This window comes from Thamnophis elegans, chromosome 1 (assembly GCF_009769535.1).
Source record: "Thamnophis elegans isolate rThaEle1 chromosome 1, rThaEle1.pri, whole genome shotgun sequence".
In the NCBI taxonomy this organism is placed as follows: domain Eukaryota; kingdom Metazoa; phylum Chordata; class Lepidosauria; order Squamata; family Colubridae; genus Thamnophis; species Thamnophis elegans.
The window spans coordinates 134669530-134683134 of NC_045541.1; the positions used below are offsets into that span (position 1 = coordinate 134669530).

At 38.1% G+C, this 13605-nt stretch overlaps 1 protein-coding gene across 1 annotated transcript in view; it reads left to right on the forward strand.

Moving 5' to 3' along the window:
- The window catches only part of LOC116506152 (neurexin-3-beta-like), a 503635-nt gene that overhangs the window by 425885 nt on the left and 64145 nt on the right, over positions 1-13605 (forward strand). The gene's annotated exons all lie outside the window — the stretch shown is intronic.

Here is a 13605-nt window from a genome sequence, read left to right on the forward strand (position 1 = left end):
ATCATCCTGCTTTTATATAATTCTATGATATCAATTTTTAAAATTCAATTGACTCTAAGATAAGCCTTCTTTTTTAACACAGCTGTTGTGTTCACATGTAAGTTTCAAGCTTGTACTCCCCCCCCCCATTTTTCAGATTTTTATTATTATTATTAGGCAAAAGCTTAATTTAAAAACTTGTTATCTCTTCTAGTTGGACTGGAATGCCCAAACTCACATCCAGCCTAGTTGGAACAATCAAAATTGTTTTACATCCCTAAACTGGAGTTCAAGAAGGGTGAAATATCCTTTTTCAAATTAGTTTATTGTCATATACATTTATCGAGATGTTCATAAACTTTCTAAGTTCATAGTGCCATTAACATGTTCATAATTTTTTCTTGGTGCCTTAGGCCAGGGGTGTCCAACCTTGGCAACTTTAAGGCTTGAGAAATTCAATGCCCAGAATTTCCTAGATTTTTCCCAGGCACTCTTGGACTTCAACTCCCAGAATTACCCAGCCAGTCAACTCTGAACTACTTCAAGCTGATAGTTCATGATTCCACTGTGTCCTTGGGAGTTTGCTGTGGTGTCTCACAGCATCATAGTGCAGTATTTATTCAAAGATCTTTCCAGGGGTGGGTTGCTGCCAGCATTACTGCTGGTTCGCAAACCGCATGTGCACCAAACATGCACTGCATGTGTGTGCACTCTTCAATGTTAATTGTTCTGTACGCATGCGCAGGATAATTTACAGTGAACTGGACACACGCAGTCACTAAAATCCAAAATGGCGGCGGCCAAGCAGCAGCAAGGGAACCGGTTCGGAGGTGTGGCAGGCCTGAGTTCTGTGACCCAGACTTGAATTCCACTATCGGTTCAGCCAAGCTGGACAGCAACCCATCTCTGGATCTTTCCCATACTATTTCTGCATTTTCAAACTAGCCTACAACCATATTTAAATACAAATTTCTTAATACATTTTATGTCAATATATTTTTGTATAAGGATATTACAAATTAAACATTCTAAAATCCTTAAAATAACCCCCATTAACCAATATGATGCTCCGTTTAGCTTTGGGTGTAATTAAGTTTCAGGTCATGGCTGTTTCCGATTAAACAGGTGAATTCATCCTTGCAAATTTAAATTGCTGTTATTGAGGAGAAGTTTACATATGCATTAATACTTTTTCAGTATCAAACTAATGAGACTTGGACAAAAGGCAGAGACTGTCTAAGGAAGCAGTCTATTAATGTGCCCTTAGAGTGGGACCTGAAAATGGAATTATTAGGAGGGAATATCATTCGCCATCATTTTTCAGGTAGCAGCATCTGGCTTAAATTGTGTGTCCTTGAAAACTAAGTAGGGATGAACCTGGTACTTGGGTAAGAGTGTTGTGGTTAGACTGAAAAGCTGAGGGGGAAAAAATCAGGAGTCTATTCTGAACTGGTGCTAAGAAAACTACATGGATACATTCAACCATGACATCACCAGGTCCACTCAATGAAACATGAATATAAAGAAGTTCCCACAGCCCTTCTATTCACTTGTTAACATTTCTTTAACAAAATAACAGAGTTGGAAGAGACTTTGTAGGTCTTCTATTCCAATCCCCTGCTCAGATAGGAAACCCTATACTATTTCAGACAAATGGTTGTCCAATCTCTTCTTTAAAAGCTCCAGTGTTGGAGCACCCACAACCTCTAGAGGCAAGTCATGCCACTGATTAATTGTTCTGTCAAGAAATTTCTCCTTAGTTCTAAGTTGTTCTCTCCTTGATTAGTTTCCATCCATTGCTTCGTGCCCTGCCTTCAGGTGCTTTGTAGAATAGGTTGACTTCTTAATGTTGTTCTATTACTACACTACCTATTTCTGCTGTCTCACTATTTTTGAATATTCTTAGGGCCTTTATTTTCATCATTTTATTATTGGACATTTAAATGTTTAATATTCTTTTAAGTCCCACTCTTTACCATGTCACTATCATTCCCATATGAATCTCCAGAATACGTCTTTTGGCAGTCTCTCTCTGCGTTTTCCTAAAGCAGACTTTAATTTTATCTATCATTATCACTATAAAAATCCATAGAATCAAGGGAAGAACTATAATTTTGACATTTACTTACTCAAATTTTTCCCTAAAGTTCTACCAATGTAACTGGCTACCCACAAATGAATTAATATTCAGTGGCAATATTCTTCTTATATAGTTTTGTAATTCCAAGCATCTGCTCCATTGTTCGCATCCTTCAGGGAAACATGTGAGAATGCCTCTCTTCTAGCCTCCCTTGCTTTTGCATTCCTGTCTTCACTAAACAATCAAGGAGGAGGGGGATAAAGAGAGGAGAGAGAGAGAGAGAGAGAGATGAGGGAATTCAGTATCAGTCATGATTACTGAAATGAATCATGCATTTCTAAAGGGAATTTCCATCTTTTCACATCTGTAACATTACATAGTAGTTTTAATGTAGTGCTAGTGAGGCTGATGGCTGCTTCACAAGAACTGTTACTAAAAAAAATATCACATGGCACTTATGAGAAGGGACCATTATTCCCATAGTTGAAATTATCAGATCATAATAACTGTGCCATCTGTACAGTCCCTGGCCTGATTCATTCAACATTCACTCCAACAATGTCACTCAAAGGGCATTAGTCATCTAATAGCAACTGGGAAAGGGGGCAGGAAAGACTAATGAATAAGCATGTTTGGAATAACCTTTTCAACTATATATATTTCCTACTCCTCCACTGTTCAACTATTGCTCATCTTTTTAAAGTGCTGTGTTTTTTGCACATAACTGTTTATTTTATTACATTTTATCAACAATCTAAGGGTTATCTGATTAGTCGTTTATGGTCAGGAAAAATCCAATTCACAAGCAAAACATTCTTATTCGAAGGAACGCAAGAAAAGATGAATAAAGAAAGGTGTGGGAAAAACATTGTTTATATTTTAATTTTCAACTTCCTAAACCTCTGCCTAGGCTCAGATAGTTATATGTCTGTTACCTGCACTTTTTAAAAATGTTATAACTGGATTCAAAGCTTTAACAAAAAAAAATATAGGCATACATATTGTAAGAAGGAGTGCCAAATGTTTATATTAAAAAGGGGAAAGTAAACACAAAATATGTAAGATTTGAGTTGGGTATCCTATACATTTGTCATATAAATAAAAATGAAATATCTAAAAGAATTGCTTTCAAAAATGTACCTTAAGCAAAGTATGTTCAGAGCTGGGCAAATGATAAGAAAAGCTCAGATTTTGTAGAAAATCTGTTTTTAAAATTTTCAGAATCAGAAGTGAAAAGGGATAAGTCTTAATGCTAGAAAATAAGAAACCGAATGATATCAGATTCGACAAGCTCATTCATTCTACTAAAGTTTAAGGTGCGGAGAGGTCCAACCTTGGCAATTTTAAGACTTGTGGACTTCAATTCCCAGAACTCCCAGAATTTTCTCATTCTGCGAGTTAGTCCACAAGTCTTAAAGTTGCCAAGGTTGAACACCCCTGATCTAAAGTAACTATGTCAGAAACATATAGCGTAGAATAATACAGTCGGAAGGGATGTCAGTCATCTCCTAGTCCAACCCCCCCACCCCCCGCTCAAGCACTCCTGCCCTATTCCAGAGTGGCAAATATCTGTAACTTGGGTGAAGGATAAGGTTGAAGGTTCATTTTCCGAGCTTATGGGTTGGTTTCCAAATGTTTCATTACCAGGCTAGAAAACATGTTCTATTTCAGATGAATGATTCTCCAGTCTCTTTTTGAAAGCCTCCAGTGATGGAGCAACCACAACTTCTAAAGGCAAGCTATTTCATTGGTTGATTGCTCTCACCATTAGGAGATAGGGTTGAGTAAAACCTGATGGCTGGCTAATGAAAAAAGGGATGTAAAGACCTTTTAGAGTATCCAGTGGATTCTGGTGATGTTCAAATATAAGACTGGATCTTGTACTTGTCAGTACCAGTAGAGCTGCTACTGACTGACAGGGGGACTCTAGGTTTCCAGATCAGTTTTCCAACACAACTTGGAGATAGAAAAGTAAAATATTCTATCAAGAAACATATAGCTTGTAATTCATAAAAGTTATTACATCCTTAGCTCTGCCCTCTTTGGCAAATAATAAGTAAAAGTGGCAGCCTGAAAGCCCCCTTTGCCAGTATTTTTTGTTGAGATACCAAATCAGAGCTGTTGACTAATTTTGGAAATAAGAAGGCAGAGGCAGAAGGCACTTCGATAGATAGATAGATAGATAGATAGATAGATAGATAGATAGATAGATAGATAGATAGATACATGGATGGATGGATGGATAGATGGATAGAGAGATAGAGAGATAGAGAGATATAGATATAGATAGATATAGATAGATACAGATACAGATACAGATACAGATATAGATATATAGATATAGATGTTCTGACCCCCTCCTCTGTCCAGTAATGAATGCCGAGACAAGCTTAACTGGAATTCTACAGCACTTTATTAGCAAGAAACATAAATCTCGGTGGCTGAAAGCCCAAGCATAACAAACAGATAAGAACCTTGGCAGCAACTCAGACTTCAACAGAGACAGATAACAGCTTCTCCAACGTTAAGAATCAAGTTGAATCCTGCAAATCAGACTCCTCCCCAAGTCCCTCCTTAAATACAATCTTGAGAGGAGCCTAATTACTACCAGCTGGGTCCAATTATCTTTTGTAATTGCATAGCTGTTTTCTCCGTCGATCTGCCCAGTGTTGCCGGGCATCCAGGGCCACCTCCCTTGTCTCCTCATCACTACTCCAAGGCCTAATGTCATGAGCACACTCCCTTCAGCTCTCACTACTGCTCCATGCCTCAGGCACCTCCTGGTGGCCAACCAGCCTCTCTGTGCCCTGCTCAGAGTCGGAACCCTGTCCAGGGTCCTCCACCTCTTCCAGAGCCAACTCATAAGGCCCTCGCTGTCAGAGTCTGTTTTCAGCTCCAAGGGCTCCTGCTGGGCCACAATAGATAGATAGATAGATAGATAGATAGATAGATAGATAGATAGATAGATAGATAGATAGATAGATAGATAGATAGATAGATAGATAGATAGATAGATAGATAGATGATAGATAGTAGATAGATAGATAGATAGATAGATAGATAGATAGATAGATAGATAGATAGATAGATAGATAGATAGATAGATAGATAGATAGATAGAAAGAAAGAAAGAAAGAAAGAAAGAAAAACTCCATGGATGTCAGTCAGGATCTGAGCTGAATCAAGACAATCTTTCACTTTAGAACTGGAGATGATTCTGTGTGATCCTTGGCGTTTTAAATCAATCCAAGTTTCAGGGTTTGGTGTTGTTTCTTCGTTGTTGGGTTTTCCCCCTACTGAGCCTTAAACATTTCTTGAGTAATTGCTTGGGGAAGATCTGACACGAAGAAAACTGCCAAGCTGCCTTCTTCAAGTGTGTGATACGGTGTGTGAATGAAAATGTCCCTGGTTCAGCACTCCAGTTTAACCTTCACAGGGAAGCTGGCATGAACAGCAGTGGTGGCAGCAGCGAAGCCATCTGTTTCAGCAGGGTGTTTGGGTCTGGTGCGTGCTCCTCGGCACACTGATTAACTGCAGCTGCGCACAAATTAGCCTTCTTCCAAGAGCTATTTATTGACTTCAAATTAAGTGCATCTGCATTAATGTTGGAAGCAAACAATCCAAAGAGCAGTGTACACATAAACAAACACCCACTGTGGATCCTGACTGTATTTGCAGTCAGAACCATTCCAGAAAGCCAAACGGTGTAGCAGCTGTTGGCCCTAGTGCTAGTTGTGGACTGAGGATTGCTTTAAAGCCTGTAGTGGGCAAGATATGCAAGACTCAGTGTTTAGAACCATTGCAGTTGCTGCAGTTTCAATGATGTTTTTTTGAATAGTAGGCTGTTGTGTTTTGTAGGACTAAGGAATCCAATATGCTTTCTTGATCAATCCTATATAAGATGCATATCATCCTGCACGTTTACTTGTGTATTTGTAAAAAAAAAAAAGTTGGTTAATTCTTATCAGGACCACTTTGCATAAGATGAAGGAAATGCAATCAAATTTAAATAGTCCATCTGATCCAGGGAGATAATTAAAAGAAAACTTCAGTGAAGCTTTCTCCCTATCCCACTATTACCAACTTTAACTTTGAAAATGACATCGAAATAGGGAAGATATTGCCTTAAATTACCCATCAGTATGAAACTTCATTTAGCTTCAAGGGTGATTGAATCTTCATGGCACATCAGATCACCAGATCAATAATATTTTAGGCTACACTATCCATATAGTTGGTTTATTATACAATGTATCATGTAGATGCACACAGATGTGAATTGAGTAGGTTATGATAACTCTAGGTGACTGCATTATATAAACATCTATCAACCTAGAGCTGTGGTAGAGGTGAGAAGTACAGGATAAATTAATCCCCACAGCAAAAATCTTCAACTGCTATGGATTTGGGGAACTTTAAGAAAGTTTGTGGGCTTAACAGAGGAAATAAATCTTCCAGGATTCATGGGTATCAAATGTTGTTGATTACATTTCCCTTGAATTACACATACACATGTACTAGGGTCTGGAGCCTTCGGAGAGCAAAAAACAGGTCCACCGTGCCATCGCGTGCCAAAAGCGGGGGGAGCACTGGGGGGGTCATGCACACATGCACGGGGGAGGGAGCATAGAATTATGGGTGGGGCACATGTGTATGACCTCTCCCCACACTCCCCCTGCTTTTGGCACACAATGGCAAAAAGGTTACCCATCACTGACCTAGAGCAAAGTATTTTTGTTTACATATATGCAAGTAGTATTCAGATATATAAATTCATTGTCTTCAACAAATACTTAAATCAGTACTAAAACACATTTTTCCTATTATCAAACTATTAACATCATTTAAAATAATATGCCTGAAGATAATGAAGGATGACTAAATTGTATTTTAAAATTTAACTTTGATTATTTCAAGAAAAGTACAAAAAAACCCAGCATATTATATATGACTACATGTCAGTTAAGGAAAATGCTAGCAATGTCTTTGTACTTGTTTCAGTTCAAATAATTAATTTCTGAATCACACATTGATTAGTAATTTAACAATGGGTTTATTATGCACATCTATTTAAAGTGAAAGAAAGAACATGAACTTCCAGATAAATTTCTGGCAATGAATTGCTTAATCTGATAAATGATTTGATGCAAGTAATTACTTGGTTAAAGCTAAAATGTGCTGAGCAAGTGGGAAGGAAAATTTGCTTTGCCTTCATGCTTTAGAATAATACTTCTATGTGGAATTAACCATTATTACAAAACCAATAGAACACACTTGTACATTTATACTAGTTAATAAAAATAAAGGGGAAACAATTGTTCACAAAGCATGTTTTATTTTAGAACTACCATACTTAACTAATATTGAATCAGGACTAAATCTGTTACAAGATGCTAAAGATAAAAAATGAGTCTTGGGAAGCCTAAAACAATTCCCTTTTTTTAGTCTGTCTGAAGAGTTGGTAGTTGGATACAAGTACACCAACTTCAAGGTTAGTTTCCTACTACTACAGACCAGTGGTGAAATTCATTTTTTTACTACCGGTTCTGTGGGCGTTGCAGGGGAAGGATACTGCAAAATCTACATTCCCAGCCCACTCAGGGGCCAGCCAGAGGTGGTATTTGCTGGTTCTCTGAACTACTCAAAATTTTTGTTACCACTTCTCCAGAGATGTGTCCTTTGGAGTACATAACCATATGATTGCACTGCAAATGCATTTATGGAACCTGAAATTCTACAGCTGTTGAGTAGTTATATGGTAGTTATATGGTAGTAGTTATATGGTAGCTGTTTCTATCCGTAGATACAAGGTTGTGGCTTGCATGCCTGCTGAAACAAGATTAGAATAATAGAAAGCCATTCTTGGTGACAGAATATCTGATTTGGTTGCATGGATTGTAGCACATTGGTAGCCTTGGTGGGAATTGAACAATACATAGTGGAAGAAATTATGTATAGATCTGCATTGATAAAATCCATATTTTGGCTTAGCTTTTGATCCAAAGTGGCCTAAAATATGATAGAATTTCCTGGGCATTTCACTTCAAAAAATTTGAAATAATGGCTGTGAAATGACCTTGGTGCCAAGACATCCACAGCCTTTCAGATATATCATCAGGTAGCATGATGGGTATTGGCTTTGGCATTTAACCAAAGTACTAAGTAGTGACTCTTGTTCTACTCTGAAAGAAGCTTTTCTATCATTTTGACATTTTCATTAAGGAACCATTTATTACTTTTTGAGAAAGTTCATTTTGAAAAAATAAAGAGTTACTTCTAGACTCCAGAAAATACACCGTAGCATAACATGGACTCTCCCCCCCCCTTCCAAGATACCAATGGAAAGCACCAATAAAAGAACGGAGAATGAATGAAGTCATGGTTTGGTCTATCTGCTGTCTGCTGAGCAGCCAGTGGGAACAGCTAGCATGGTTTTCACACATCACTTGCCCTGTTAATTGAGCAATCACTCATTTGCACAGAAGAATCGTGTGATTGATTCTATTCCATGAACCTTCTTTGTAATTATGCAAATTGTCTAACACTGGGTAGAGGTGGGCAAAATGTTCTCCTTTATTTGCTACAAATGCAATGTGTGTTTTTTAAATAGCAGAATGTGAACAAACCTGTAAATGAAACACAAAGCTCCAACCAAAAAAGAAAATCTAAAAGAAAAGCTGGCTTTATTTTATTTTAAAGTCCACTAGAGGAAAAAGAAAAGAGTTGTAGCAATAATATTCTGTCTACAGCTTTGCAAAGGCTCAGCATCAAAGTGTATTGGACTTGCATTTTTATACAGAGGCTAGAATGATTGTCAACAGCCTCCTTCCGGATTGAGCCCACACTAGCATAGGAAAATCAGCATAAAAATGCATTGGGAGTTTGTTCATCATTATGTGGAACAAATCACAAGCAGGAATTCATGGCTGTGAATTTGCAGATGTATTTACAATCAGATAGGTGCAACATAGAAAGGGCCCATGCTGAATGTGTCAAGGGACACAATTTTTGGCTGTATTGCTAACTGGCCAAGTATCCTACATATATTTAATTTGAATGTTTCTGGGTTTTTATTGGTTTTACTGTTTTTTTTAATTTTAACTTGTTTCTAATAGTTTTAACTCTAATATATTTTTGAGTTGTAAGCTGCTGAGAAACATTGACTGAGAAAGGAAGGAAGGAAGGAAGGAAGAAAAAAGAAAGAAAGAAAGAAAGAAAGCCAACATGTGATAAACTCTATTAGCATGTTGGGGTGATAAAGTAAAGATGAACTTGGCAAGGGGTATGGACTCAACCAAACAACAGAACAGAAGTGATTTCCAATTGCTTTCTTCTAGGAGGTTTTTCAACTTCATTGATTAGTTTACAACCATGGTATTCTCTGGTGTATTAACCAGGCCAAACTCTGCTATATTTCTAAGTGCATGCAACAAGCTGAAGTACCAGATTGTATGTGTTTGTACGCATGAAATTTAGGTACATACAACAATAAGGTTTTTTTAATTCTACAATAAAACTTCCAAATAAGTTAAACACATATTAGAAAACAGAAAAAATATGTAGCATACCCCTTTTTATATTGAATCTGGTGACAGGATGAAAATGCCATATAGTAAAAGTTCTCTCTGCATTTGTGGATTGAAGAGTTATTTTCTTTCTTTTTAAGAATTTCTCAAAATATTTAGCAGTACCATTCCACTTTGGTTTTTCACACACATATTTACAGTATGTATATGAAACACACAAACATTTTGCCAGCTTGTATTTTCTTACTGCAGTTTTATTCTCATTCTTTCTTTTCCTTCCTCCCTCCCCCCACCCCTCCCTCCTTCCCTCCCTCCTTCCCTCCTTCCCTCCCTCCCCCCCTCTCTCTCATCCCATTTATTGGTGAGACAGAAGGAAAAGGGGCAGGAGAATGAGATTATTGTATTGAGAAATAAATTTCTTGTTTGGAGTGATTCAATTTTTTTTAAGGAAATCAAGTCATTTTGTGAGGGAAAGAAACTTAAAAACTGAGATAAATAATTACTGTTTAAGTATTATTATAAATAATAAAGAAGAAGAGAACTGTAATCAAAGGCAGGATCTGCCTAGCATATTTTCTATTTCATCTGTAATTCTAGGACAACCTTCCACGTAAGGGTTGGCATATTACAGGAGATGAAATCAATCATGTCAACAGGGCAGCTGGTTGGGAACCTGGGTTAAGAATTTTGTCTATGGAATTACAAAGTTCTATTATTCAGAGTGGAGCTTGAGGTTCTGGGAGTTCCTCTGGAGCATAATAAAATCAGCCAAACATCATTTTATATAAAATCCTTATTGCTAGTCTCTTTGTCTTCTCCCCTTTTCTCTTCTAGCTGAAAAGAAGAGTTTTTATATCTGCATTTTTTTCTTTACATTTTCTTTGGAAGGATTTCAAGCTTAGTTTTACCTTCTATTGCAGTAATTCTCTAATGGATTTTCTCATCTGTTACTCATTCATCCTTCAAGCTGCCATAGAACCATAGAGGAGTAAAAAAAAAACAACACCATAGGGGGAATACCACAGTGTGAAATTTCTAGGATCCTGTGTTTTCTGCATTGTAAGAAAAGAACAATCACTTGCCACTACACAGCCCAAGCTTTGCTTGAATTGAGACTGTTATATGACTTTTAATATCAGTATCTCCTGTGGCATTTTCAAAGCTTGGCTTCTGTACCAAATGACACTTTTTAATTATATAGGAAGGATATACTCTAATAAGCTCCATTGGGCAGGAAGGAACATATTCTTTAGCTACAGAACCAGTATAAGATAAAATGATTTAGAATACAATAGCAGAATTGGAAAGGACCTTGAAGATCTTCTAGTCCAACCCCCTGCCTAGGCAGGAAACCCTACAGCACTTCAGACAAATGGTTATCTAACATTTTCTTAAAAACTTCCAGTGTTGGGGCATTCACAACTTCTGGAGGCAAGTTGTTCCACTGATTAATTATTCTAACTGTCAGGAAATTTCTCCTCAGTTCTAAGGGAGAGAAAGGGAGGGAGAAGAGGAGATGAGAAGAAGAGGAGGGAAGGAAGATAGTTAGGAGGGGAGGAACATGGAAGGGAGAAGGAGAGAAGGAGAGAAGGTAGGAATACAATACAATAATACAATAGCAGAGTTGGAAGGGACCTTGAAGATCTTCTAGTCTAACCCCCTGCCTAGGCAGGAAACCCTATACCATTCCAGACAAATAGCTATCCAACATCTTCTTAAAGACTTCCAGTGTTGGGGCATTCACAACTTCTGGAGGCAAGTTGTTCCACTGTTAATTGTTGTAACTGTCAGGAAATTTCTCCTCAGTTCAAAGTTGTTTCTCTTCTTGATTATTTTCCACCCATTGCTTTTTTTTTCTACTCTCAGGTGCCTTGGAAAATAGTTTGACTCCCCCTTCTTTGTGGCAATCCCTGAGATATTGGAACACTGCTTTCATGTCTCCCCTAGTCCTTCTTTCTATTAAACTAGACATACCCAGTTCCTGCAACCGTTCTTCATATGTTTTAGTCTCCAGTCCCCTAATCATCTTTGTTGCTCTTCTCTGCACTCTTTCTAGAGTCTCCACATCTTTTCTACATTGTGGTGACCAAAACTGAATGCAGTATTCCAAGTGTGCTCTTACCAAGGCATTATAAAGTGGTTTTAACACTTCACAAGATCTTAATTCTATCCCTCTGTTTATGCAGCCTAGAACTATGTTGGCTTTTTTGGCAACTGCTGCAGACTGTTGGCTCATATTTAAATGGTTGTCCACTAGGACTCCAAGATCCCTCTCAAAGTTATTACTATTGAGCAAAGTTCCACATATACTGTACCTGTGCATTTCATTTTTCTTGCCTAAATGTAGAACCTTACTTCCCGACATCTGTGTAGAAGAAATAGTAGCATTAATAATAACAAAAACAAAACAAAACAAAACCCAATAATGCTTTTTCTGAACAAAAGGTATACAAGCATTCCCTATGTCAAGGTGTGTGTGTGTGTGTGTGTGTGTGTGTGTGTGTGTGTGTGTGTGTGTGTGTGTGTGTGTAGGAGTCAGTATTGACTTCTGGAAACCACCTGAATAAGCCCCTTCAGTTTTCTTGGCAAGATTGCAGAAGTGGCATTGTCTGCTTCCCAGCGCTGAAATAGAATGATTTGCCCAAGGTCACACAGCTGAGGTGGGACTCAAACTCACCATCTTTTGGTTTCCAGCCTGGTACCTTCACCACCACATCAAACTCACTCTCTACAGTCAAGATGGCAAGACAACCTCCCCGATCATTTCAATTGAGATTAAATGTTCTCCATTGCACAATGCAGTTCAGAGGATAGATTGCCTCAGCTGCTTTTTCATTTGGGCAGCCACTTTGTTCTTTGCATGTCAGAAGCTGAGCAGCCTTTGTTCTTCCTTAGCAGAGATCAGAACCAAAGAGGATAAATAGAAGCTGAAGTCCTCACTGCGGCCAGGAAGCGGTTTCACCAAAATGTTCAACTTATCCGTGTCATTAGAGACTCTTTTATTTGTTCAAAGTCAGACAGTGCACCTTGTACCAGAAAGTGTGCTGCTGCCTCAATAATGCTTCCCCCCCCCCAATTATAAAGAATAGACTCCTATTTTTTATGACCCTACTGCACTGACTTCAAATTGCTTTTATTACCACAGCACAGCAGACCTTAGCTCCCCATGGCTGGGACAGTTTATCTGGAAACCATTTGCAACTCCAAGGCAAATTGAGCAGGAAGCAAGAGGCATTAGGAAAAGCTCACCTAGCTTCTGGTGAAAGATAAAAACAGAAGCTCAGCCAATTTTATAATGTCCGCCAACCATTCCTTCATTTTGCTGCTGCATTAGACAAGATCAAACTAGCCCCAATCATTAGATAAAAAGACAGACACTCCACTCTAAGTATAATTTCACTTTTTGAAATACTATAATCAGTTGCTGATATATAAAAAAAAAATCCCGGGCTGAGCACAATGTACCCTGAATCATAGTATTTGATTGCTATGGGGTCTAAAGAGGATTGTATACACCAAGGCCCCTTCGACTACATCTACATGCAGGAAAGTATGCAGTGGGATACCCTAAGTTTCTATACTAGGCCCTGTACTCTTCAACATCTTCTTAAATGATTTAGATGAGCAATTCATTAAATTTGCAGGCAACACTAAGCAGGAGGGAATAGCTAATACTTAGAAAATAGGCTCAAGATCCAGAATGATCTTGACAGAATCAAACACTGGGGTCTATGCAACAAAATAATACTTGGTGGTGAGAATTGTAAGGTTTTACACTTAGGCAAGAAAAACCAAATGCACAGGTATAGAAGAAATGGTACCTGGCTTAATAACAGTAATTGTGAGAGGGATCTGGGAGTCCTAGTGGACCAGCACTTAAATTGGAGTCAGCAGTGTGCCAATGCAATCCTAAACAGCATTAACAGAGGGATAGAATCTAAATCACGTGAAGTATTAGTAACCACTTTGTGATGTCTTGCTAAAACCATACTCAGAATGTTACATTCAGTTTTGGTTGCC